Source organism: Ursus arctos, unplaced genomic scaffold, assembly GCF_023065955.2.
Source record: "Ursus arctos isolate Adak ecotype North America unplaced genomic scaffold, UrsArc2.0 scaffold_36, whole genome shotgun sequence".
NCBI lineage: Eukaryota > Metazoa > Chordata > Mammalia > Carnivora > Ursidae > Ursus > Ursus arctos.
Genome location: NW_026623050.1, coordinates 5,708,413 through 5,735,610, shown reverse-complemented (window position 1 = coordinate 5,735,610; position 27,198 = coordinate 5,708,413). Strand labels below are relative to the sequence as shown.

Below are 27,198 nucleotides of genomic sequence, written 5' to 3'. Positions count from 1 at the left end.
CTAAGTTTTGTTGAGTCTTCACTGCAAAAGTTAGATGCTAGTTACACTTGACAGGTTGGTCTTTGCTTGTTACGCTTGTTTTCCCTTCTAAATACATGCTAATGGGGGAGTCGTTGGGAAGCCCAGTTATTTATGGTGTGAGCTCACCCTCCCTGGCCAGAGATGACTGGATTTCTGGGGGCACTGTGACATGAAAATATACTCTCTTTGGAAATACTAAGAGCACAAAATGTTTGGCAGGAGGGGCAGAAACTGAAAGGTCATGCTGTAGAGAAGAGCCGAAGGGGACTCACCCAACCGCATATTTACTAACAGGAAGAAGTAAGCAGAAAGCATGATGTAGAGAGAAATTACTTTATGTATGTCTTGAGCCCAAGTCTTTTTGATTTCAAATTCAGTTCTGGATACTTCCTGAGATTCTCCAAAAAAACGTAAAAATCCTGCCACTCCTTGTGAGTATTTCTTGTTCTTGACTTTTCAGCTGCATTTTATCTAATTGCTCCTTCACTCCGTTTTGAAACTCTTTCCACTGAAGTGCCCTACTCATCTCTTCCTCCTTCTACCACTGCCTTCTCTTCTTAAGCTCTTCTTCCTCTATGCCCAAGGCTTGTCTCTGTCATTTTATCTATCTTCAGGCTTTACACTTACATCACTTTGGATACGGTACGCCAAAGTAAGTAGCACAATCTGGTATCTGTTCTGAGTTCTCAAGGAGCTCATATTTTCAACTGTTTGCTCAATACCTCCAAATGGTTAACATTCGCCTAATTGGAGAAGGCTCCATCCAGTCCCATGGTCATCTTGCTTGGAGTGTCTGGTTTTCTCCCAGTGACTTTGAAATGGGTCCGATTCCCTATCTCGCACAAGGTACAGCTTGCAAGTGCTTATGCAGAATTGTTCATGTCAAGGTCACTGGGTTTCCATGCCATACCTAGCTCAACAGAGGAGACTGAGAGTCTTAAGGTACCTGGGCCTGGCTTGGCTTTTCCTCTGCCAGACCATCCAGTTAGTGAACCTCTCTTGAATACCTGTTATATACCAGGCCAGTGCTGCTGTTGAAGACAAGTCACAGGTGTTAGACTCAAGGAATTAGGATACTACTAAACTGCTTTTAAATTCCAATCAGGGTAGCATTTTATAATTTTTAGCATGAGCTACAGACTAGTGAGTTTAGATATCTAGTAATACTCTTCGCATGCTAAGATCAACTTTATGGAGAGGTTAAACAGGGAACCCCCATGATAGAGAGAGGGTGTGTATCATTGATGAAAGACCCTTTCCCCAAAAGTGTCTCCTTTCACCCCTCAAGTTCCCACAGTATTTTTCACTTTCTGTTTCAGGCAATAAAGATATTTAACTCTGCAGATTTTTTTTTTTTGAGTGGCAAATTCATTAAGCATATTAAAATGACTGTTCAAACCATTGCATCAGTTTAATTTCACCGTGAAGCTCCAGCATTTTCCTTTTTGAGTCCGGAGAAGTTTTCTTTTTTCTTCCTATCATGTGGTTCTACATCCCTTAGGCTCCTACTTTCTTTCTTTTTTTAAATTTTGTTTAATTTTGTTTAACTTTTAGGGGGAGAGGGAGAGTGAATCCTCAAGCAGACTGCCTGCCCAGTGTGGAGCCCGACACGGGGCTGGGTCTCACAACCCTGAGATCATGATCTGAGCCAAAGTCCAGAGTCATACACTTTAACCAACTGAGCCACCCAGGGGTTCCTAGGCTAGCATACTTTCTGCTCTGTAAGGGAACAAATGCTAGAGGTAGTAGGTGGGAGCTTCCTAAATTCTCAGCGGAAGGGGAGAGAGTGTGGACTCCGTGGCAGAGATGTGCGAACTGTGGTAGTCTGGTAACAGTGAGGTGGGTGCCGAGTGAGGTGCCGAGAACAGGTGAGGGTGGAAGGGTTGGCAACAACACCAAGGGCCCAACGATGGCTGGAGAAAGTGGAATTTGTGGTCCAGTCATTTCTGGTACAAGCAGGTAAACAGGTAGCTGGATGGTGTGTGTGTGTGTGTGTGTGTGTGTGTGTGTGTGTGTGTGTGTGTCTGTGTGGAGAGAGAGATAGCTAATAGAAAAGGTTTAAGATGTCTGATCACTGCTCATCCCTTTCTCCTAGCCCCAAAGAATGACTCTAATGATGCAAGTTTCAAGCCAGAAAAGAGGGGAGCCCGTTGACTTGCCCTGCTGGGTAGGAAGGATTTTAGAATGCTTGCAACTTTGCAGTTCCCTCAAAATACTCCTTGAAGCGCTCTGAATGCTCTCTGGATTGAAAATGATGAGGATCTTGTTGGACCATCTCAAATGTCTTGGGTGTAGCCCCAACTAGCCCTCTAAGACATTGCCCGAGGCCAGTACATTGAAGTAATACCGCAGAATAACAGCTGCCATAGCACAGGCCAACTCCAGGACACACCCTACACTCCTTTGCTTACATGACTTCCCTTCCATGCTCTCAATGAGCACTTGCAGTGTTACAACTCTGATTATGGGTGAAGAAACTGAGGCTCAGAGTGATTAAGTAACCTGCTCAAGATTGAAAATCAGGGAGTTTTGATATAAAGCATTTCTATTATACAATATCTTGATTCTTTCTTTTTTTTTAATGTTTTTTTATTATATTATGTTAGTCACCATACAGTACATCCCTGGTTTCTGATGTAAAGTTCGATGATTCATTAGTTGCGTATAACACCCAGTGCACCACGCAATACGTGCCCTCCTCACTACCCATCACCGGTCTATCCCATTCCCCCGCCCCCTCCCCTCTGAGGCCCTCAGTTTGTTGCTCAGAGTCCATAGTCTCTCATGCTTCATTCCCCCTTCTGACTACCCCCCTTTCTTGATTCTTTCTTGACCTATGATTTCATTTAAGTGAATGATTTCTGATAAGATTCTCTATTGTGTCCTTGTGAGAAAAGGTCACAGGGACGCAAGGTCTTAGAGCTGATCTCTCTAATATGACGCAGAACAGAGGCCTCGTTTCCACACTGCCCCGGCCCTCCTTGCATGCTAGCTTGCTACAGCTGGCTGTGTGACGCAATGTCCATCTTCCTACTCTCCTCATAACTTGGCGATCTCAACAGCAGGGCCGTGGAGCACCTGCCCTTCGAAGACCACAAGGGAGGCTACTGTCTTCTCTATGACAGCATTAAGTGGCAACAGAGAGAGACAGGAGCTGCTCCAGCCTGGGGAATCATGACGTTAAGTATCAAAGGGTTACGAATGTCACTGGATTTGGTATAGAAGTTGTAGGCCTGGTTACTCTTTGGTTCCCAGCTAACTTTTTACTCCAAACAAAGAATTTCTCTTCTTGTACAGAGTTTGCACATATGTCAAGTTTCTGAATTTGCACACTTAGCTGATACACTGAAGACCATCAACTTGTATAAAACAGCAAAAATCGAACTGTTTGAATTCCAGCGCTGCTGTTTACTCTAGTATGATGGATTTTACTCCCCTTTGGGCTGTACATCTGGAAAATCTTTCTTAATCTACAATACGAGTAATACCAACAACAACGATAAAATCCCTGCGGTCCGTCCTTCCATGTCTGTGCCCACGGTTGGTTCTCACATCCCAGCCCCGTGGCTGGCCCTCCGCGCACACTGCCTGCGAGCCTCTGCTCTTCTGCTTTGCAGCCTCCTCCTGGGTGTTCCCCTGCTTCTCTGTATTGGGACAAATGATATACTGTAATCCACCTCCTCGAGGCATTCTAAGCTTTGTGTCAGGGGCTCACTACAAAGAGAATTTCACTCACGTGGTCTAACCGAAGAAATCTTAGTGAGGAGACTATGCAGAATAATTGAAAGCAAATTGAAATAAATTTGAGGTACTCGGATACTAGCAAACCTGGGAAGCCATTGGCATATCTGGGCCTAGAGGAGCGAGGGGAGAAATATTGTTCCTGAAATTCAGAGCTGGCTAGAGCCATAGATGAGGGGCTGCCAGACAGGAGCTATAATAGTGAAGAGGGTATTAAGGAGGGCACGTATTACATGGAGCACTGGGTGTTACACGCAAACAATGAATCATGGAACACTGCATCAAAAACTAAGAATGTACTGTATGGTGATTAACATAACATACTAAATAAAATTAAAAATTAAAAAATAAATAAAAGCAATCATAGCCATCCCTCAGAGAGAAAGTAAGGAGGGAGCAGGAGGAGAAATATCCCAACCTTTCTCCTGCCCTTTCTAACTTCCCACAAGGGTGAGAGTAATGGACAACCAGGGGCAAGGGTGCCTAGCCATGCCGGGGGAGTTGTACTCCTGGAGTGTAGAATAGGGCAGAAAAGAGACAGGGAGTATGAGGGAGTAGCAAATGGAGAAAAACCAGCATAATATCTAATTACTCTTTGGATTCCCAATGGATTGTATAGTGCCCAGCACTGAGTAGAAAGTTAACATATTGAAACAAATATTTTTTAAAGATTTTATTTATTTACTTGAGAGAAAGAGAGAGGAGCAAAGGGAGAGGGACAAGCTCAGACTCCACGCCAAGTGTGGAGCCTGACATGGGGCTCGATCCCACGACCCTGAAATCATGACCTGAGCTGAAATCAAGAGTCAGACGCTTGGGGCGCCTGGGTGGCACAGCGGTTGGGCGTCTGCTTTTGGCTCAGGGCGTGATCCCGGCGTTATGGGATCGAGCCCCACATCAGGCTCCTCCGCTATGAGCCTGCTTCTTCCTCTCCCACTCCCCCTGCTTGTGTTCCCTCTCTCGCTGGCTGTCTCTATCTCTGTGGAATAAAAAAAAAAAAAAAAAAGTCAGACGCTTAACTGACTGAGTCACCCAGGCACCCCAACAGGTGTTTGGGTTCAGATCCGTGGCTTTATTGCTGAGGATACTGGAATTGAGAGATGTGGAGGTGACTTACTCAAGAACTTGTTATCAGGTAGTGGCTAAATGAGGATACTGGGGAAAGCACCTGGGCTCCACGGCTAGAGCTCCCTCCACCCCTCCGCCATCAGTGGGTGAGCATAGCTGATCTTATTCTCCCTGCTCATTCTTTGGCTCCTCATTATATTCACTCTTAGTCTTTTCGGTTCTTTTTGCCTCCTTCATCTTACTTCCACACCTGGAACAGCTTTCCTTCCGTTCCTCTTCTCAATCTCACACATTACTGAACAGCCATTACGCACCAGATAATGCACTCAGTCCAGAACTTACAAATGTGAGGAAGACCACGCCAGTCTCCATGCCTTTCTGCAGCTGCTCGTTAGTACTGGCTCTTCCCGAGCCTTGGAATGTAATTCATCTCTGTGACCTCCTGGCCAGCTCCTGTCCAACAGTCACAGCTCAGCTCTCGTGCTGCCTCTTCTGAGAGGCAGCCCCGACTCCATCTTTCTGGCACTTAACTCATTGCACTGCTATTATCTGTGGACATGTTGTGCTCCCTTACTTAAAGACAAGCACTCATATTCCAGCAGGATTCCTATCACATAGTAGGTCTTAATAAACGCTTGGTGAGCAATTGAATGAAGAGTGTAATGACTGGATTTGCATTGGAGGCTGCTCGCTTTCCTCTCCATCCTTTACCTGTCAGCCACTCTCAGAAGATCAACACATTTTATTCCTGGAGGTGTTGCTATTGTTTGCGGAGCACCCATGACTTGCCAATAGCTCATTTAGTTCCCATTTGACAGGTTAGGAAACTGAGTCACAGAATAAAGACTTGCCTAAGGTCACATGGCCAGCCGAATTGTGCTGAAATTTGACCCCAAGACTGCCTGATTCTAAGTGTATGAATGATGTGCTATATTGTCTCATCTGTCTTATGCTTATAAAAATACATTCACTGACTACTTATGAAATTGAAATGTTTAATTAAAATGCTACATGAAAAACATCTTCTTCTCCAACATTTTCCAGGCACGTTCATCTCTTCTGCTGTAAATGTAATCATTACTCTTCACTTTGTTTTTTTTTATGACACTTAGATGGTCACCATGATCCACCATGTTCCTTGCATTATGTGACTTTCAAAGATTAAGGTAAGATCATGTTTTATATTTTCCAAAATTACCTTTGGTACTTTATATACATATTGTGAACAGATTTTATCATCCTGTGACATGGGAAAGAGATTGAAATCTCTGTCTTTGTAAGAAGGCCAAATTGAGCTTGGTATGGTTAAGCAATTCAGTCATGTTGTCACAGTGAATGGTGGCATAATTTTGACCACAGCTGGGGAAAAAATGGGAAGCACAATTTGTTTCTTGACCTATTTATCTCAGTATCATATCTTTCTAGGTCTTAAACATTGACTTCTAATCTAATGAAGCTATGGTCTGTCCTAAGACAAACTGCATTTTTTAAGTGTATCTTTAAGATCGGAAAAACACTAAAACTAAAAAGTGTTGAGTCACAGTGGTAGAATGACAGATAATCCCATCAGTAATTTGGGTAGCAACCAGATGTTTATACTGAGAGTGAAACAACCAAGCTCATCTAAGGATAAGACCTCAGCCTCCCCTCTGCTCTGATTTCTTAGCATCCAATGGGGTGTCGATGCGTTTCCACCCTGGATTGTCAACTTTTCTTTGTCTATACAAGAGCTCTGACATGACCAACACGGTCAAGCCAGGGCTGTCCAAGGCCTAGCAAAGAGACCTGGACTGATGTGAACTTGGAGGGGACGTGAAGCATGGTTCCGTTGAAGGAAACGGTCGTACAAAGTTTAACTTAAATTGTTTGATCCTGAAAATGACTCATATTTTATGTGGGAGACAAGCTCAGAGATAAGGAATTTGATAAGAACTTAGCTTGGTAGACCCTGTAACTGTAGTGGCTTCTATAATTCTAGCAAAGGCAAACAGACTCGTCAGGGCTTCCAATGCGTGTATCCAGCAGAGAGGAAGGGAGAGAGGGAGAGAGAGACAGACAGATAAATAGAGAGAGAAGGCAGAGCTGTTTTGATCGGTACCGTTCTGGTCTCTAACCCTGAAGTGTTGATCACCGGGGTCATTTTGGCGGGTCTGACAGCTGGCCCTGTCAGGCACGTGGTCAACAGGTTCTTAACAAGGACAACGCACCCATGAACACTGGTAGAGGGGCTCCTGGCTGCCCTCCTGGAGCGGCAGACACTCATGCATGGTCCCCAGGGAGGACAAGGGAGTCAGAGCTCCCTATGGGGAGGGGGCTGAGTAGGGAGGGTTCACACGCAGGTGTTGGGCATCTACGGGCGTTAGTGTATGAGTGCGCAAGGGTACACGGCATGTGTATCTTTTTCTTTTACCCCTTAACCTATTTCTCCCCCTTAATATTTTTAATGGCCTCCCGCATGGATTCTGGCTCTGGGATTGTTACAAGCACTGATTTTATTTTTTCATAGTTGGTCTTCAGATTATTGGGTACTAGAACATACTAAAGATTGGGGCATTGGTGTTTCTCATCTACGCAGCTTGGTTACTGTCTCAACTCCTTTAGACACTTGTCCTCCATTTATTTGCATATTCCCCGTCATTTTATTCATTGTTTCGGCATCTGGCAACTAACTGCAAGACTGGCAAATACTTATATTATCTATACGGAGAAGAAAGTGGTAACATTGCTCTTTGTCGCTATTTTCACTTTTCGGGGCTGTCTCTTCATGGTTGCATGGCAACAATCTTATCTGCAGATCCTGGGCAGTTATCCTGAGATACACGGGCAGAGCAGAGGTCCCCGGGCTAGAAGCCTGTTTGTAACACTGCCCACCCCTTTAGATTCCCGAGATAGAAGTAGAATTCTTTACTCCCTAAAAAGAGGCTAAAACTCTCAGGGTGCTGTTTTGTTTTGTTTTCAATTGAGGAGTTTAGAGATAGATTCTAACTAAGATAGTCTCTTACCCAACAAATGAAACATGCTTTGGCAACGATAGATATTCTCATATGAACAACAGATTTCCATATTTGAAAGCATAAACTAAACCTTTCTTTTTTCATGTATAAAAAGTCTTAATTTTTCTCTTCACTTAAACATTAACTTGGACAGCTACTGATTTCGAGGTTGAGAACTGGCATGTACAAATATGAGGCAATCTCAGATTTAAGGAAGAAAACCCATTTCCCCAACAAGAATATGGTTTAAACATTTTTACCAACCTGATATATAATATTATACATGGAACAAAAAGAGTAATTCATATTTACAATGTTATGTTCATTAATTTTGTAACACATTTAAAACAACATATTACAAAAAATCACATTTTAGTTTGAAATACCACTTTCTTATTTTCTTAAATAGTTCATATTTCTATTGTGAACTAAACTGAGGTATAAAATGTGAGGCTTTTTCATAGGTCTTATTCAACTCTCAGATTCCAATGCAACAAATATTGATCGAATGGTGAATTTTGCTCAAGGCAAGGAATTCGCCTCTTAGGATGTGGTGCTCTGCGCTGAGGACATGGGTTTTGTGCTTATAACCCAGCCTGCCACCAGTGTCCCGAGAGCTCTCTCGCAGAGGAGTTGTTATGACCCCAGGATGGCAGCGGTAGGGAGCATCCGCTCAGGTGCAGTGGGTCATCCTGTGACCCAGGAGTGATCATTTGACACACAGGGACAAGCTTTCAGTTTGGAAGGAAACCCGTTGGGGATTATCCCTAGGTTATCAGAAAACAAAGTCTTTCAAGGAATGGGTAACCACATTCCTTCATTTGTTCAGCAGATTTCAAATGAGCAAATTAATGTTGAAGGCACTTGGGAATAGGGAAATGGACAAGATGGTCATTTTTCTCCTGCTCTAATGGAGCTGACACTCTACTAGCGAAAAGAGACTTTAACAAAGACCTACATACTGAATTGTTATATTCCAATTATAATTATCTTGCAGGTGGAACAGTAGGGTGCTGTGAGAAAATATAGCAGGGACGCCTAATTTGGATATTCGAAAAAAGTGACGTTTAGGTGGAGTTATGGTGGACGAAAAGATATTAGCCCAGTTAAAGTGGCGGGCTCAGGGTGGGAGGAAGGCTGTGGTTCAGCTGAGGCCATGGCATGTGATAAGGTCCCGAGGCAGGCAGGTGTGGTCAGGGGACTAAAAGGACAAAGTAGAGCTTAGTGGGTTTGCTCAGGCTGAAGGAGGGTTGCTCGCTAAGTCATGAGTTCAACTTTATTCTGAGAACAATGAGGACGTTTTGAGCAGGGGCGCAGAACGATGAGATAAATATGCGTTTCAAGAAGAGGGACTGCCTGCTGGTGGGAAGTGGGTGGAAAGGTGGTGAAGAATCCAGGGAAAGCGGAACAAGGCAATTTCAACAGTGGGCACTAGGGTTGGTGGTTTGGTTTGTGCGTGATTTGCTGCGCTCTGTGTCTGCAGTATTTGGGGTGCTCCGTCGGGATTAACTGGTGCTGTCGAGAGTGGGCGTGCATGGGTGCTTTCTCAGTGTGGAGGTGAGGGCGTTCAAGGCTTGGCACCCAATCCCCTGAGCCAACTGCTTCTCGCTCTCTCATTGGGAGTTGTATTTAAGGACAGTATGGACACTGCTACAGGTTTCCTTGGAGCTTGGCACCCTGCACAATGTAAGGCAGCGAGTTCTCTGAGCTCTGGCTTTTGTAACAGGGAAGTTCTGAGTATTTAACAGCCATCTGGCTGCCAACATTCTTACTCTTAGTATTTGGACAGTTAGCGTGCCATGCGATTGGAAATGCCCTGTTAGGCAATAGCGGGGTGACTAAGTGAGGCAGGATTCCCCACGCAAGGGAAATCTCCCAGCTTCCTGATGAACATCCTAAATGGGAGTTTTAGGATCAGAGGCACCCGGACTCGGGAGGTCAGGTGCGCTGTCTTCCCGCCAGAGCTGTGGGTGCTGCTGCGAACAATGTGAGCTACCGAGATGCAGCTTCCTAAAGGCGGCCAGCTAATAGCGGGCAAGTCTTCTCACTTCGTTGCCTGTTACGCTGCCTCAGGGTTCTGAGCTTTTGGTAGGCTGGAGGATGCATAGCAGAGCGGGAAGACCGCAAGCTCTGAAGACAGGCGCATCTTGATCGCGCCCTGGGAGCTCTGTACCCTTCAGCACCTTGGTTAGCCTCTCTGAGCCTGACTTCCTTACCCCGTGAAAAGGGGATAATTTAATATTAGCCTCTTGGGATTCCCGCGAGGATTGGTGCAATGATCTATGCAAAGTGCCCTGCGCAGGGCATCCCACACTGCAGGCATCTGGTAAATGTGAGTTTCCTTCCCCGTGTGAACCGTGTAATAACTAGCTTGCCTGATGTCACCCGGGGGCCCCTGTTCTGCGGTAACGGGAATCAACCCACATCCTCATATTTTGTAGCTGACATGTGGGTATTTCACTTATCTGTGCTGTACCTTCCTTCTAAGGGCATGGATGTTTGAATTTTCAGTAGAAGGACGAAGCAGATAAGCCTAGAAACTCTGAATATATTTGCTTATAATTTGTAGACTGTGGGCAACATAGGATAGGCAGTCTGGCATTTGGTCTCTAACAAATGCATGTGAAGACACCGTGCTGCTCTCAAATAGGGAAGAGAGTGGATCCTTCATCTACACATTTATTGAAATCTCATGAGAACCTTTAATGACCATCTACCACACTTTCAGGTTAATAGGTCCACGAATGTCTTAATGGCATTCAAAGAAATGCTTTTCTTTCAGGTCTGAACTTACCCTTTTGCTAACCTCATGTCAGGCTTCCTGGTTCTAATATTGTCTTGGATTAGGGAATAAATTCTTGCTTATCCCTGTTTTCACGTTAGGCAGGTGGGATAGAGTGGAAAAGGCCCTGGGCTCAGGAACTTGGCTGAGAATCTCATTCCTGCTCTGTCATTTGGATAGAGGTAATTTCTTTGAGATTCCATTTTCTCACATGTGGAATGGTGATAATTTTACCAACTTGGCCCCCTTTCTACATTGGCTGTGAGGATAGAAGTCTATCGCCATGAAAAACCATACAAATGATTGTCACGGGACACCTGAGTCACCATGGAAGTTTAAAACAATTTTGATATCAAACCTCCCCTCAGTTCTACTGAATCAGGGTGTCTAGTGGTGGGGTCTGGGCACGTCTATTTAAATGAACAAACGAATGAATGAATATAGATATTTAACTAAGTATGTGCAGCAGGAGTGAAAATCTGCCCTATGAAAACACAGGCTGACACCACTATTCACAATATTAGAGACTTCCTTTGTCCCAAACGGATGAGCTGGAACCCTTCCGGTCCATCTTCAGCTGCAGGCCTTTACCCCTCACCCCCTGAGTATTTTCAGGCCTAGCCACATTCTCCTCTCCAGTCTCGCCTTGCTGCAGCACAGTTCGCCAGCCCCTTAGACTAGTCGCCATTCGCTAAAAACCCCGTTCCCTTCCCTGCCGTTGTGATCCTGCTCTGTGGTTCCCCGAGAGGGTGTTCTCATTGGAGTGCCGGGCGCTGGTCTTTGTGGAGCTCCGATAATGGAGACACAGACATTCCAAATAGGAAATGATCTTGTGACCATTCAGTTTATCTTCTGCTTTACAGAGAAAACCCCCAAGACCCAAAGAAGGTAACGTAGGCCAGACCACAGGCCAGACACAGCCAGTTAATGATAGAGTCAGGATTAGAATCCGGGTTTTTGGACTCCAGACCACTGCTCTTTATACCGCTTATCCTTCTAAAAATACTAATGGAGCAGCTGTTACGTTGCAGGCACTGGGCCTATGGTTGTACGGTAAATGTGCAGAGCAGAATCCTGTATCTACCATTCCAAACACAGAACACTCGTCTCTAACACTTAGGCTTCTTGAAATGATTCCTTTTAGTCTCCTTATAAATGCACTCAATCTTTAAATCTTTTCAGGACTTTGTAGGACTTTTTCCCATAGTATCTTCAGCTACCACGCAGCGCCCATGCATAGCTACCTTGTGTTATACGCCTGACCTGAGTTACCCAGGGCAGGGCCTTCTCTCCAGGGTTTTCAGCCACCTCCTCAGCCAGGCTCAGACCCTTCGCACAGATGGGGCTGCTTCTGACCCATTTTCCTCAATCTAAGGGCTCACGCATGGCTGCCTCACAGTCCCTCTGTCAAGTTATCTGGCATAGTCTTTAGAAGGACCCTTTAACTTCAAGTTTGGTGTCCTAATACCAGGTGTAAAGACTTGGTTGCCCGAAGTTTGTTCTCAGTATTTTATTTTGGGAGAGATTTGTAAATTATGATAAAGAACTTGACATAAGGATTTTGTTAGGATTTATAGAGCCTGTCTTGGACCAGCACATACCCAGCCTAAGCTCCAAAGTTACCCTGTTTACAGCTATAGAGACGTGCTATCAATCAGATTCTTAGATAGCTCGGTGCCAGCAAACTCCTACTAAATATGAAGATTAAATGGGTTCTCATTGCTCCTTATTCAGTGTGGTTTAGAAGCGGAGATGCAGAGGTTGGAATTGCTGATTACTAGAGAGTTCTTCCTGAACGTAAGAAGAGTGGCTTCTCTATGTGACGGCCCAGGATCTAAAGGACTCCATTAAGCAATGTGTACAAAGCTCATTGTCCTTTCAACATTTCCTCTGCGTCTCTGCATTTATCAGGCTCCTTCATTTCCAGCACATCAGCAACATGAGTTTAGAAAATGAAAAATGGGCGCGCCTGGGTGGCACAGCGGTTAAGCGTCTGCCTTTGGCTCAGGGCGTGATCCCGGCGTTATGGGATCGAGCCCCACATCAGGCTCCTCCGCTAGGAGCCTGCTTCTTCCTCTCCCACTCCCCCTGCTTGTGTTCCCTCTCTCGCTGGCTGTCTCTATCTCTGTCAAATAAATAAATAAAATCTTTAAAAAAAAAAAAAAAGAAGAAAATGAAAAATGGTGACGGATCAGTACTCTATGTCATAAGATCAAATATTTTTTATTCCAGTATAATTAACCTACAGTGTTATATTAGTTCCAACAACTCTGTGCATCTCTCAGTGCTCATCGAGATATGTGTGCTCTTAATGCCCTTTATCCATGTCACCCACTACCCCCCCCAGGCCCCCACATTCCCTCTGGCAACCACCAGTTTGTTCTCTGTGTTTAAGGGTCTGTTTTTTTTTTTTTAATTTGTCTCTTTTTTTCTTTGTTTATTTGTTTTGTCATAAGATCAAATATTGACTAATGTCTATAGCAGTGAAGAAAAACTGGCAAATTTATGATCTCACACAAGTTTCTAATGCCAGAACCTATCATGTGTTGTTTAAAATAAAACTGCCTTCATTAAAACCATTAGACCTCGTAAGGGAATTATTATGCATTTGAGATCGTTAAAGATGTATATTTTTCTCTAGGGGTTCAGAATTAGGCAAACATTGAAGATTGACATTAGAAGTTAAAGGACGCTCTCTTAAGCTATTATTTACTTTTCCTTCTTAAAAGAAAGACCCATGCCTTTGCTTGTTACTGTTTTCTGCTACAGAAATTTGTTAAAACTTGGTCTTTATCCACATTCTCTTTCATGCTTTCTCCATGCACTATTATTTTCATTTATCAAATCCTCACTGAATGCCAGACATGATTCTAGGTGCTGGGAATACCACAATGAACATATGTGCTCCTACCAGGGCAGGAGACAGAGGTTGTATCTTAATACAATCGACGGCTATTTAATAAAATAAAACTTTTGATAGATGTGATGAATGGAAAAAAGAAAGAAAGAATAAATGGAATGAAAAAAGAAATATAACCACAAACTCTGTATTTATTGAAAAAATATTCTGTAGACCTGTATGACATCGAATTAGAAAAATTAGATGAAATATATAAAAAAAATAGTATATTACAACTGATTCAAGAAGAGATAAAAAGTCTAAATGATCTTGTAACTATTAAAGGAATTGCACAAGTTATTTAAAATCTACAAAGAAAACATCAGCCCCAATAAGCTTAGAGGTGAGTTCCATCAGTTATCCAAGGAATGGGTAATTCCTTTCAGTTTACATAAAATGGGGAATAATCTCTCAGTTTATCTCAGAAAGTGAGTAAAAACCTGGTGTTAAAACTAGACAAGGACAGATAAGAAAGGAAAAATCAAATGGCAGTGTCACTCATGAACATAGATATAAAAAAGCTAAGTGAAAATGTTAGCAAACTGAATCCAGAAATACATTAACAAAATATAATGAATCGTGACCAAGTGAGATGTTTTCCAAAATGCAAGGTGAATTAAACATTAAAAAAATATCATCGTAATTCACCATCTTATAGTTTGAAGTAAACAAAAATATGGTCACCCTGATGTAGGAAAAACATTTGATAAAATCTAACAACCATTCATGATACAAATGTATAGCGAAGAAAGCCAATTTCCTGAAACCTGTTTAAGAGTGGCTGCAAACTAACATAATATAATAAAAAATCATTATTAAAAAAAAAAAAGAGTGGCTGCAAAAAACATTATAGCAAACTTGATACTTAATGGCAAAAATGTTAAAAACACCATTCTGTTTCAAATCGGGAACAAGAGAAAATTGTCTGGTAACTGCTTCAAAGCAAATGGTAAAGCAAGAAAAAATAACATGTATAAGGATGGAGAGAAAGGAAACACAATGTCAGTTTTCATATAAGCAAAAAGTCTACAAAGTTTATGGTTGTATTTCAGGTATGTTAAGGTTCTTGGACTCGCAAATGTAACTTACTTGAAAGATACAGGAGTTTGAGGGTTAACATATGTTGGACCTTAGCAGGTGTCAGGCTCAGTGCAAGATTGTCCTCTTAAAATAATAATAAATATTATATAACAGCTACCATTTATTCAATACTCTTCAGCCAAAAACTAGGTAAATTTTTACAGATAATATTTCTAATCCTCACAAAACTTCAAGTACTATGCAAGGAATTATTATCTCAATTTTACAGATGAGAAAACTGAGATTCAGTGACGTAAAGTAACTTGCCCAAGTTGACCCAACTGTAAGGTGGCAGAAATGGAATTTCAAAGAGTGTCCTTTGGACTCCAAGCCTGTGTACTTGACAGTGCACGAGGCTTCCCAAAGGTACAGAGCTTGTGTGCTGGCGGTGTCCTAGACACTCAGTAAGTATCTGTGGACTGTTTCACTTGGAGCCCAAGTCAAAAACTTGTCTCACAAAAGGATCAGCACTCCTTAAAAAATCAAGAGTCAGAGCCATTAAAGCAGCTATTACTGGTCCAGAATTTTCTGGTTCTTTTGCTCTTCCTCTTGGGGCCAGAAGGGAATTTCTAGGGGGTTTATACTGTTGGGTAGTAGAAAGAATAGAGGACATCTGTATTAGTCTGCTCAGGCTGTTACAACAAAATACCGCAGACTGGCAGCTTAAACAACAGAAATTCGTTGTCTCACGATTCTGGAGGCTAGACCTCCAAGAGCAACATGTTAGCGGGTTTGGTTTCTTCTGAGGTCTCTCTCCTTGACTGGTAGGTGACCCCCTTCTCACTGTATCCCTCACATGGTCATCTCTCTGTGTTGTCAGGGTCCTGATCTCTTCTTCTTAAGGACACTGGTCACATTGGAATAGGGCTCATCCTAATGACCCATTTTAACTTACCTCCTTAAAGGCCCTATCTCCAAATACAGTCTTACTCTGAAGTTATAGGGTTTAGGACTTCAACATATAAATTTAGAAGGGCACAGTTCAGCCCGTAACAATATCTCAGGGGAGTAATAGGATAGAGTTGTAGTCTCAGAGAGTTTGGATACTTTTGGGTGTGATAATGAGTCCTTATGTGCAATTCTCCTTGGACAAAGAACAACAGAAGGCAGTTCCACCACGTTCCACTGGCAGTTAACGGGAGTATAGATACTCATACTTAAGGCTCAGAGCATACTCTCATTGGGCTCATTGATGAAAAGGCAAAGACAAGGTCAGATCTCCATTGAGAACAGGATATTCCTCCCTCCTTGTTTTTCCCTTCATCTTTTATGAACCTGCCAAGCCTGGGTGAGTGGGAGCTTCTAAACTCCCACCCAGCTGGCCATGCATTCATCAATTCATCAATTCATCAATTCTGTTAGGACAATGGGAACTTAGAAGCAGTCTCAAAATTCCAGATAGATTTAGAAAATAATAAAACTTGGACATTTCATGAGAGTATTTTTTAAGGCCATGTTTTGGCAGCAGAGGCCATACAGGGGCATACAGAATAGAGCATGGGAGCATGCAAGAAACCTGCATAATAAAGTCAGACTTAAAAACATCCCTCAGTGCAGCCTTTCCTTTATTCTTAGCCTCCCCCCATGTTCCTTTTAGCAGAGAAACAGAGCTTCCTTTTGGAAGATAAATTTGGAGACAGCCTTGACTCCAACCCAAGGGCAATTTCCCAAAGAGCCAGGCCAGGTTTTAGTTCCTGCCCAGCACTTCAATTTGGTAAAGAGATACTGGAATTATCTTTACCTGCTGAGTAGAGACCATGAGTCTCTAGGTAGCTTTTTTTTTTTTTTTAAGATTTTATTTACCCATTTGACACAGAGAGAGAGAGCAAAAGCAGGGGGAGTGGTAGAGGGAGAGGGAGAAGCAGGCTCCCTGCTAAGCAAGGAGCCTGATGCAGGACTCGATCCCAGGACCCTGGGATCATGATCTGAGCCAAAGGCAGACGCTTAACTGACTGAGCCACCCAGGTGTCCCTCTAGGTAGCTTTTTTAGTCATCCCCTGGATTGACATTGACCCTCAATCTGAAATTGATGTACTCATACATAGCTGTATTTTAAAATTGTCTTAGCATTGTGTTCACACAAAGACTCACAGAGGATTGAGAAATTGGGCATTAGGTCTCTAAAGTACCAATGGAGAGCGTATTTGATGGTTTGAATGATAGTTAAGTTAGAACACGAGAGCTTGAAGGATAATATTTTCTAACCTTACATTTATGGAATATGCCACCCTTTGTCATGATTCATTGTTTCTTGACTTAGGGCCTGGACTCAAAATGTAGGATGTTCTTGAACCTTACAATTTACTTAAAGCATCATTGTGACATTGATGGAAAATAGTTAAACTACAAGGAAGGCAGTTAACATCTATTAAATGCTTGCTCTATGCTTGGTACTGTGCTAGTAACTTTATATTATTTCTTTATTTAATAAAAAATAACATGGTAGTGGCAATATTTAACATGGACATATACCTCCAGCATGGATTCAGAGCTTGACGGGAGCCGTACGAAATGCAGCATGTCCCACCCACTCACATCTCATGTCTCTCCTTTCTCCCTTTTCTCCCACTTCAGTTCCCACGGGCATGGTGGCTATACTTCTGTTACCCCTATTAAATGGTACTTACGAACAGATGGCCTTCATGAGATACTCTGAGTTTGAAAATCACCTCCAATGAGAGGCCTTCCTTGACCACCCTATCTAGAGTAGCCACCAAATACCCACTCCAACAAATCCTTTTATTTCATCATTTCATAGCATTTCTTACTATTCTATATTTTCCTTGTCTGTTACTGTCTGGATCCTTTTCCAGAATGCAGCCAATCTTGTTCTCTACTATGTCCAAGGGACCTCAAACAGTGATGGGCAGAGGAAGTTTCAATGGTTATTGGTTGTATGACTCAAATGATAGCAATCCCACTAACTGGCTGGCTGCAGTAGTTCAGATCATGTTTGTGAGAAATCAAAGCTCTTGCTGGTGGTGGCTGAAATCTCAGGCTTTCCCATGAATTCACAAAAATGGAAGACTGCACTTCTAATTTGCCATTGTAATACCTGATGTCTTAACAAGTCACTAAAATATGCTGCCATTTTCTCGTAATTCATATTCCCTGAGTGAAGTGGAGTAAACTAGTGAATGGGGCTATGCCGTGAACACTTGTGCACTTTCCCTGCTATATAATATTTTATTGCTCGGATATTACGCCTTTTTTAGGTTATTCACCTTCTGATGGGCATTTAGATTGTTTCCTTTTTTTTTTTTTTTTTGCAATTTACACTTAGAAACATGTTATGAACGTCTCCTGGTGCACATAGGCAAGGATTTCTCTAGGGCATTGATTCTCAAATTGCGATCCTCAGACAAGAAATTTTGTCTCCATCCCTGACCTACTGAGTTGGAATCTCTGTGGGTGGGACCTAGCGACCTGGGTTTTCATAAGCTCTCCAGGTGATATCAGCGGCTGAGCCCTACATCGGAATGATTAAATCATCATCACTTAGGATGGGGCCGGGTGATTCTACAGGGTTGCCAGAGTGAAGAGCTTTGGCTACTGGGCATATCAGTAGGATTGGGATTGTCATATCATAGGGTACAGTTTTGTTAAATTTTACTAACTGAAGTCAAATTGCTTTTCCAAAGCGGTTGCCTGATGTATGCTCCCACCAGCTTTTTATGAGGGCTCCTGTTGTTCCCCATCTTCACCAGAATTTGTTTTATTTGACTTTTTACTTGTTGCCACTTTTATAGATAAGAGGTAGGCATCTTACTCGAATTTCAATTTATATTTATTTGATTAATAGTGGGGCTGAACATCTTTTTATATGTTTAAAGGCCATCAGTATCTTTACTTCCGTGAAAAGTGTCTAGTCATGTCTTCTGCCATTTTCTTTCCTACTGGGTTGTCTTTTGGACTTGTAGTCATTCTTTATGGGTTCTGGATGCTAATTCTTGTCAGTTGTATACCAAGGAGCCACCTTCCTTCTCCTGCTTTTTGGTGTCTATTTTTCTTTTCTTTAGGGAATGTTTTGACTAACAGAAGTTCTTTTCGGTCATTGAATTTCCCTCTCTTTTCTGTTAGGGTTTGTGTTTTTTGTACCCCGTTTGAGAAATCTGTATACCAGAAGTCCAAAAGATATTCTCCTGTACTTTCTTCTAAACGTTTTCAACTTTTGCCTTTCACATTTAAGTACTTCATCCATCTCAAATTTTAAAAATCAGTGCTCTAAAGCAGATATTTGTTTTCACTTGCTTTCCTTATGGGCAAACAGTTGTCTAGTACCATTTACTATGTAGCTTACCCTTTCTCTCCTAAACTGCCATGCCAGCCTTGTTTTCACGTGTATTTTGGAAAAATACATGGGTCTGTTTCTGAACTATCTATTTTATCTATATGTGAATTAAAAAAAAAGACAACCATGAGCCAGTGTTTCATTGTTTAATTATAGATTATAGTCAGTCATAATACGTAACTGGACAAGTCCGCTACTTGGTTTTCCTCCAAGAGCATCTGGGCTATTCTTGGTGCTGTGCATTTCAGTGACTTAACAATCAGCTTGTCAGCTACCATGAAAGGCTTGCTAGAATTTTAATTGGAAAAGCATTGAATCTTTACATCAATTTAAGGATCTATATCATTGTTAAACATGTGGCCCTTACAACTAATGAAGATTGTATGTCTCTCTGTTTATTTAGGATTTCTTTAACATCTTCCAATAAAGTTTCATATTTTTCTACGTAAAGTCCTTACAACATTTTTATTGGATTTGTTGTCTGGATCCCTTACATTTTATTGTTAATATAAATATTATCTATACTTTTTAGTGGCACTTTATAAATGTTGGTATCTGTATATAGAAACAAAATTGATTTTTGTATGTTAATCTTATGTCTGGCAACCTAACTAAATTCTTTTATTAATTTTAACAGTTTCACAGATTCTTTTGAATTTTCTATGTAAACAACTATATTATTTGTAAGCAATTTTTTTCTAATCCTTATACTGTGTGTGTGTGTGTGTGCGTGTGTGAAGGAGTGTGTGTATTTGCCTGATTACTTAGCAGAACACCAAGTTGTATACAATTGGTGGTAGTAAGCATCCTTGTCTTGTTCCCGATTTTAAAAGTACAGATGTTTCAAATATTTCATCATTGAGTAATCTGTTTGTGGTAGGACTTTTGTCCTATTTTGTTTCCTTTTTTTTTTTTTTTTTTTTTTGGTGCTGCTTCTTGGTGGGCTGAAGAAATTCCCTTCTTTTCATCATTAGCTAAGAAATTTAGCTTCAATAGTTGCTGAATTTTAGCAATTGTGATTTTTAGGTTTTTAGGGTTTTTTTCCTCTCTGTAGTCCATTAATATGGTGAATTATATTAAAAGGTTTTCTAACATTGACTCCACTTTGCCTTCCTCGAATACACCTCCCTGGGTCATGATTCATTTTCTCTTCTTCAACTGAGCATTTGGTTTTCTAACGTTTTAGCTCAGGATATGGTCACATTTATTCTAGTGGGTAATGCCAGCATGTAATTTTTCTTCCTTTTACTGTCCTATCTTGTGTTGGTACTGAGGTTTTACTCACCTCACAAAATATTTTGGGAGAGTATCAGCCCTTTCCTACTCTGTGAAAATGTTTGTATAGATAAGAAGTACATGTTTCTTCCTGTTTGGTAGAATTCTCTAAAATACTGTGGGTCTGATACTTTCTTTTTGTAAAGATTTTGCTTTTGCACCTGTCGCTGGGGTATAACATACACGCAGGGAAGCATAGAGCTGATGAATGATCACAAACGGAACACACCCTTTAGCACCCAGATCAAGAAACAAAGTCCTGCCAGCACCGCGGAAGCCCCTGATATGCCTGTTCCCACCACTCCTCCCACAGCAAGATTGCAAAGGTCAGAAGTACTCAGGTTTCTAACACCGTGAGCTATTCCTTTTGATTGTTTTTGAATTTCGTATGAGTGGAATTCTGTAGTATGTATAAGTCAAGAAGTTTGGAGAACTCATGAATTTCTTTAGTGGTTATGGAGTTATTTTATTTCTCCTTTATTTTCTTTTTATAATGTAGATTCTAAAAATGTGTTCCTCTCAGTTTTCAAATATGTGGGTGTATACTTAGAGTATCTCTTTTAAAGATTTATTTATGTGAGAGAGAAATAATGGGGGCGGGGCAGAGGGAATGAATCTTCAAGCAGACTCCCTGCTGAGCATGGAAACCTCCGTTGGGCTCCCTCTCATGACCCAGGAGATCATGACCTGAGCTGAAACCAAGAGTTGGATGGTTAACCAACTGAGCCACACAGGCACCCCAGTATTTTTTACTTTTAATCAATGTGGTATCAGTAGTTAGGTTTCCATTTTATTTTATTTCTTTTTTTTTTAAAGATTTTATTTATTTATTTGACAGAGATAGAGACAGCCAGCGAGAGAGGCAACGCAAGCAGGGGGAGTGGGAGAGGAAGAAGCAGGCTCACAGCAGAGGAGCCTGATGTGGGGCTCGATCCTGTAACGCCGGGATCACGCCCTGAGCCGAAGGCAGACGCTTAACCGCTGTGCCACCCAGGCGCCCCTCCATTTTCTTTTATTTCTGCATTATATTTTATTAGATCAGTTTTGTTAAAGGCTTGTCAGTCTTACTCTTTTTGAAAAGCAACTTTTGGCTCTGTTTCCTCTGTTTAGTTTCTATTATATTACTTTTTGTTTTATTGTATTTTCTTTCTACTTTCTTCAGGTTTATCCAACTGTAATTTTTATAACTTATGTTTTATTCTTATCTCATTAATTTTTAACCTGTCTTCTTATATATGTTTTTAAAGGTTATTTTTAAAAAATGATGCCCTGTGGATATCATTTTAGTTGCATCCAATGTTTTAGTAAGCAGTATTTAACAAGTATTGTTTAAGAACACGCGTTAATTCAAAGATTTCAGAATGGATCAGATATAAATTTTGCCCACGAGGAGATGGAATCTAATAACAATATATCATAGTAAGTATAAAAATACCCAAAAAACTAGGCAAAATAAAATAAGAGAAATTCAGGTTTTCATTTTTGGAAATATAGTGAAATAGATTTGTAGAGAAATCTATCCCAGGATAGAAATAGAAAAATCTAGATAAAATATAATTTTTTTTCAAAATCATGGCTAATTGGGACATAAATAAAGGGAAGATGTAGCCCAGAAATGACATGGGCGTATGAAGAACTAGAACAAGCCAATTCTGGAGCTAGTATTTTCTCTAAGGGCATTTGCAAATTTGAGTGCCCACAGATTCCATTCAGGAGAAACAGGTGGGGAGAGAATTAGTGAACCAGAAGACAGATATGAAAGATAACCTAGAAGGCAAATATACACAAGCAAAAAGGTGGAAAATATGAAAGTTTAAGAGATATGGTAATTAGAACAGTCAACGTATGCGTAATGAGAGTTGCAGAAAGAGAAAAAAATGGAAGAAAGACCATGTTCAAAGATACAATAACAAATGACTTTATTCTACTGTTATTTTTATAACTTTAGTTTTATTCTTATCTCATCAATCTTTAGCCTGTCTTGTTTTCATATGTATGTTTTTAAGGATTATTTTAAAAATGAAGACCTCTAGGTATTTCAGTTGTATTCAATGTGTTTTATTAAGCAGTATTTTTATTATAATTTTGTTCTGTGCTGAACACACAATCCGTTAGGCTCCTTGAAACTTGGGTTTCAGATCTTCCATCAATATAAATATATAAATATTTGTTTATAAATATATCAAATGACAAGGTTTTCAAAGAGGACAGAGAAATGAGAGAGAGGAGAGGGATATAGTGGCAGAGAGATTACTACCAAGGGAAGACAATTAGCCTCTAGCTGACTTCTCAACAGTAAAGGAAGTTAAATGACAATGTAAATATAATCAAAATATTGAGAAGAAACACTGATGACCTTGAAATGTTATCTAGTAAAGATATTTTTTAAATGCAAGCAAAATAAAGACATTTTCCAATGAATAAGAGATGAGTTCACTACCAATAGCGCCTTACAAAAGGAATTTCTAAAAGACATACCTAAGAAAGAAGGAAAGGATCTGAGAAAGGTCTGATGTGCAAGAAGGAATGGCTAAATAAAGAAAATGGTAGATTTGTGGGTAACTCTAAGCAAGCATTAACTGTATAAAATAGTAACAGTGAAGTCTAATTTGTAGAGTTAAAAACAATCCAGACAGAGGTAAATTCTGGACACCAAGAGCATATAAATTAGGAAGGCTGTTATTGGATTTAATTGTTTTAAGGCAGTTTCTCAACCTTTAATATGCACTTAGTCACTGGGGGATCTTGGTAAAATCCAGCTCTTAAATCAGTGGGTTGGGGCAGAAATTTTCATTTTTTTCCAAATTCCCAAATGTGTTGATTTCGCTGGTTGTTGAATCAAACTTTGATTAGTAAGATTTTTGGATCCTTATTCAAGAGTATGGTAAAGAGATAGATTAAATTCATGTTTGCTAACATATATGCATGTTAAAATAAATAAATCCTAAAAGATGAATATACTATATAACTTCCAAACTTATAAAAAAAAAAAAGCCACACAAGAATTTTTGGAGAAAAAAAATCTCAATCCAAAAAGTGACAAAGAAGAAAAAGATAGGAAGGCAGAAAGGGAAGGAGGGAGGATGGGAGGAAGGGAAAAAGGAAGGAGGGAAGGAAGGAAGGAAGGAAGGAAGGAAAGAAAGAAAGAAAGAAAGAAAGAAAAAAGAAAGAAAGAAAGAAAGAAAGAAAGAAAGGAAGGAAGGAAGGAAGGAAGGAAGATCTTTTGAAATTCAGGCAGGGGTTTTTAGGACAATAAAACAATCCAGCTATATTTTATTTTTTTAATTACTTTTTAATAAGAGGCACACGTAAGACCAAAAAAATTTAAAATGTTGAAAATAAAAAGAGGGAAACTTTATACCAGGCAACTACCAAGCTCTCCACAGAGTGAGTATTAATAACAAATAACATGGGATTGAAGACAAGAACATTTTGAAAGGCAAAGATGAGGGGCATCTGGGTGGCTCACTCGGTTGTCTTGGACTCTTGGTTTCGGCTCCGGTCATGATCTCAGGATGGTGGGATGGAGCACTGCAGGGGGCTCCGAGCTCAGTGTGGAGACTGCTTAAGACCCTCTCTCCCTCTCCCTCTGCTCCTCCCCTTAATGCTTGCATGCAGGACTGAACGCGCGCGCTCTCTCTTAAACAAATAAATCTTTAAAAAAAAAAAAAAGGCAAAAATGATCCCTACCTAATCTTTTGAAAGCATTAGAATTCTAACATAGCCACCTCAGAACACAGCTTTAGATTATATAAAGAAAAAAAACTGTCAAAATATAAGGGATATATTTATGAGTCTGTTATTATAATAGAAGATTTAAACCCCTTTTTTTCAGTAATCAGTAAAGCAGACCAAATAAATCTGAAAGTGTGGGAGTCATTAGTTCTGTTCACCAAAATTCTGGTTCCCCCTTCATAGTACACTATAGGAATACATTTCCTGACTCCTTGGAATTAGGTGTGGCTTTTTTTGGTCATTTGACTTGCTTTGGCCAATGCAGTGTGCTCAGAAGTTAATGTGTATTGTTTCCAGGCTAGTGTGAGACACTACAGAAGTTCTTTGTCCTGCTGTGGCCATCACGGAAGCACAGAGTTGGATCCTCTGTCAGCCTGATCCCTCAGTAAAGATGATGTAAACATGAGCCAGAAGTAGACTTTAATTGTGAGGCGCTTTGTTACGACCTAACCCATCCTCACTGTTACAGTAAGGAGAGAAAAGAATTAAACTGCATAATTAGAAAGATAAATCTGGCTATTTAGAACATATGGCCTCCAACAATTAGAAAATAGATACGCTTTTCAAGTAGACATGAAACATTTATAAAGCTCAAATACATTCTGGATCACAAAGTAATTAAAAATTTCCAAAAGACAATATTATATAGACCACCTAGTCTCACTACAATATAATAAAGTGAAAAGTAAAAGCCAAAAAGTTAACTCTATTTTGAAAAAAAGAAGTTTAAATAATTCAGATGTTAAAAAACATAAAATGAAACATAAGGGGATAAATGATTCCAATAGTTAATGGAGTCTTCTCATAGCACCCAAGACCTGCTTGTACCAGAAGAGGTAATACCATGAATTTAACCATGAAGAATTCCAGCACACAGTCAGTTCAACAGGGAGAAGTTCCTATTCAAGTCCCAACTGTTCTTTCTTCTTCTCTTGGACAACTTCATAGGTTGCAGAAAGTTAGGGAAACAAAATATTTTCTCTAGATGCTGACAGGATTGTGCAAACATTTGTTTTCCATGAATTCTTTCACATTTTAATTTTTAAAGGACCATTAAAATTGTTTTCGAGTTCCAGACCACAAACCCTAAAATGCACATAAATAATACAATTAAGGAAGACACCGAAAGATAAATGGCAAGCAATCTTAGAAAAGCGTCCCCCCTTTGCTATACTGCCTCATCTCATCACGTAGCAACTCTGGGTCATATAAATTCCAGTTGAACATGGGCTTTCCAATTTTTCCATATTTTATCAATTAAAGACTGAAATCCCAACATCTACATAATATTCCAAATATGACAATTTATTACAGTCAAGAAAGGACAAGATATTAGCAACATCATCTGAAAGATGACCAAGCCATTCGAGATTAGGTATACAAATCTTCTCGTTTTATGACTTAACAACTCAGGATAGGCTTACCCCCAAATGAATATCTACTCTCAATCTCCAAAGACGGCCACACTTGGAGTTCATTTCCATTTCTGGCAGAGCAATAAGATATTCAAGCCTATAGCTACAGCAAGAAAACAAATTCCTAGTATTGGGAGGGATTTTCACCCAGTTTACAGATCAGCTTTTGACCGAAATGAAGAAAGGGTGAGATATTCATTAGGTCTGAAAAGATGTCCAAATAATATTGGTAAGTCTAATGGTAACACTTATGTTTATGCTATATCTTTCTGGCTAATTAGAGCGACGACAAAAAGTCCTTCATTACATTAGGACCACTTAGAAAGTTTAGTCCAGTACTCCATTAACAACATTGAATCACATGCATCTTCTTTCATTCAGTTTCTGCAACATTGATAATTTGGCCAAGATCAGCTCATCAAAGATACTCATTTCTCCCTTGGTTTCGATGATAGTTAACTTCCCTGGCTCTCTTCCTATCTTTCTGTCTGTCTCTTTTCCCTCACCTCTCTCCCACACCCTACCCTCAGCCATTAAATGTTGGCATAATGTGAGATTTTAGTTTTCCATGAATCATCTCATTGGATCTCATACTTGAACTAATTCCAAGTCTTTACCACTCTATATTTCTCTTATTTCTTTAGGCCCACGTTTCTGATTGCCTACTTAATGCTTCCATCAGGCCATCCCCCAGATAACTTCAATTCACTGTGCAAAAGACAAATCCTAATTTTGCCATTGTACACCCCTTGGCCCAAACTAGAAACCTTAGCTTATTTAATATTTTACTTCTCTTCACCTCTCATATATAATCACCAAGAAAATCCAATTAAATATTCAACAAGCAGTTGTATTCTTCTGCTTTGCACATGGTGCTTAAAAACGTCTTGAAATTCCAGTAAAAGTTCAAGTCATTTTTCAAGAGCTAACTGCAGGAGTGACACTTCTGTAAGTCTCTCTCAATATCCCTCAATGGAATGAATCACTTCCATATGAAGCTGTCCAAGGGAAGACGTAAGAACAGTTGGGACTTGAACGGGAACTTCTTCGTCTTGAACTGACTGTGTGCTTGAATTCTTCATGGTTAAATTCATGGTATTATCTCTTCTGGTACAAATTTTCCTCTTTAACTCAGAATGACTTGTCTCTAACCAAGGACATTTGAACATGGCATTATTGGTTACTTGCAAGATAATTCTACTTTTCATTGATAATGTCATTGGCTACCTGCAGTATAGTTGCAGTTTCACAGGCTTGAAAGTGCCCTGGTAGCAGGGATAGATGGGTAGATGGATAGGGATAGAAATCATGTGGATAATCCTGATAACCTTAGGATTGTTTCAGGATGACACAGAGTGATATTCACTTATTTCTCTGAAAGTGTCCCAAATATGAAGCTTAGTTGACTTGAGCCCTTCTTAAGCAATGTGTCCAAAAGAGGTAATTTACAAACTTTCTTCAATAATTCCGAAAGTACGAGCACGGTAAACATTCTTATGATTCTAAATTGCATGCAAAATCGGAGATAAAAACAATCCTTTTAAATGGACTGTTTTTAGATTTGCTCTCATTTGCAGGGTCTGATAATGCAGTAGACTTCCATTGCCTCTGGGAGCAGCAATGTCTGTGAGCCGCAATGTACATGCTGTACTGTTTACCTCCAACAGGGGGAAAAAAAAACAACTACTTCTTGACACATGTTATTTAACAATAATTGCTGGGCCTATTCATGTCTGAGTCCTAGAACTGGAATTTCCTGCATTATGGATATTTCATGTTGGAAATATTGCTGGTTTGGCAGAATGAAAATAGGCGGCTTTGGCTCTGTGGGAAATAACATTCTCAGTGGGTTCACTGTGACATCCTGGAGGCTTAACTTCTAAGTTTGGTGAATTGGA

General features: G+C 40.5%; 1 long non-coding RNA gene across 2 annotated transcripts in view; it reads left to right on the top strand.

The window, feature by feature from the left end:
• The window catches only part of LOC123000133 (uncharacterized), a 117,481-nt gene that overhangs the window by 71,631 nt on the left and 18,652 nt on the right, over positions 1-27,198 (top strand). For both annotated transcript variants that reach the window (XR_008957127.1, XR_006407901.3), the window contains one exon: positions 5,943-5,996. This is a non-coding gene — a long non-coding RNA (uncharacterized LOC123000133). The remainder of the gene's footprint in view (positions 1-5,942; positions 5,997-27,198) is intronic.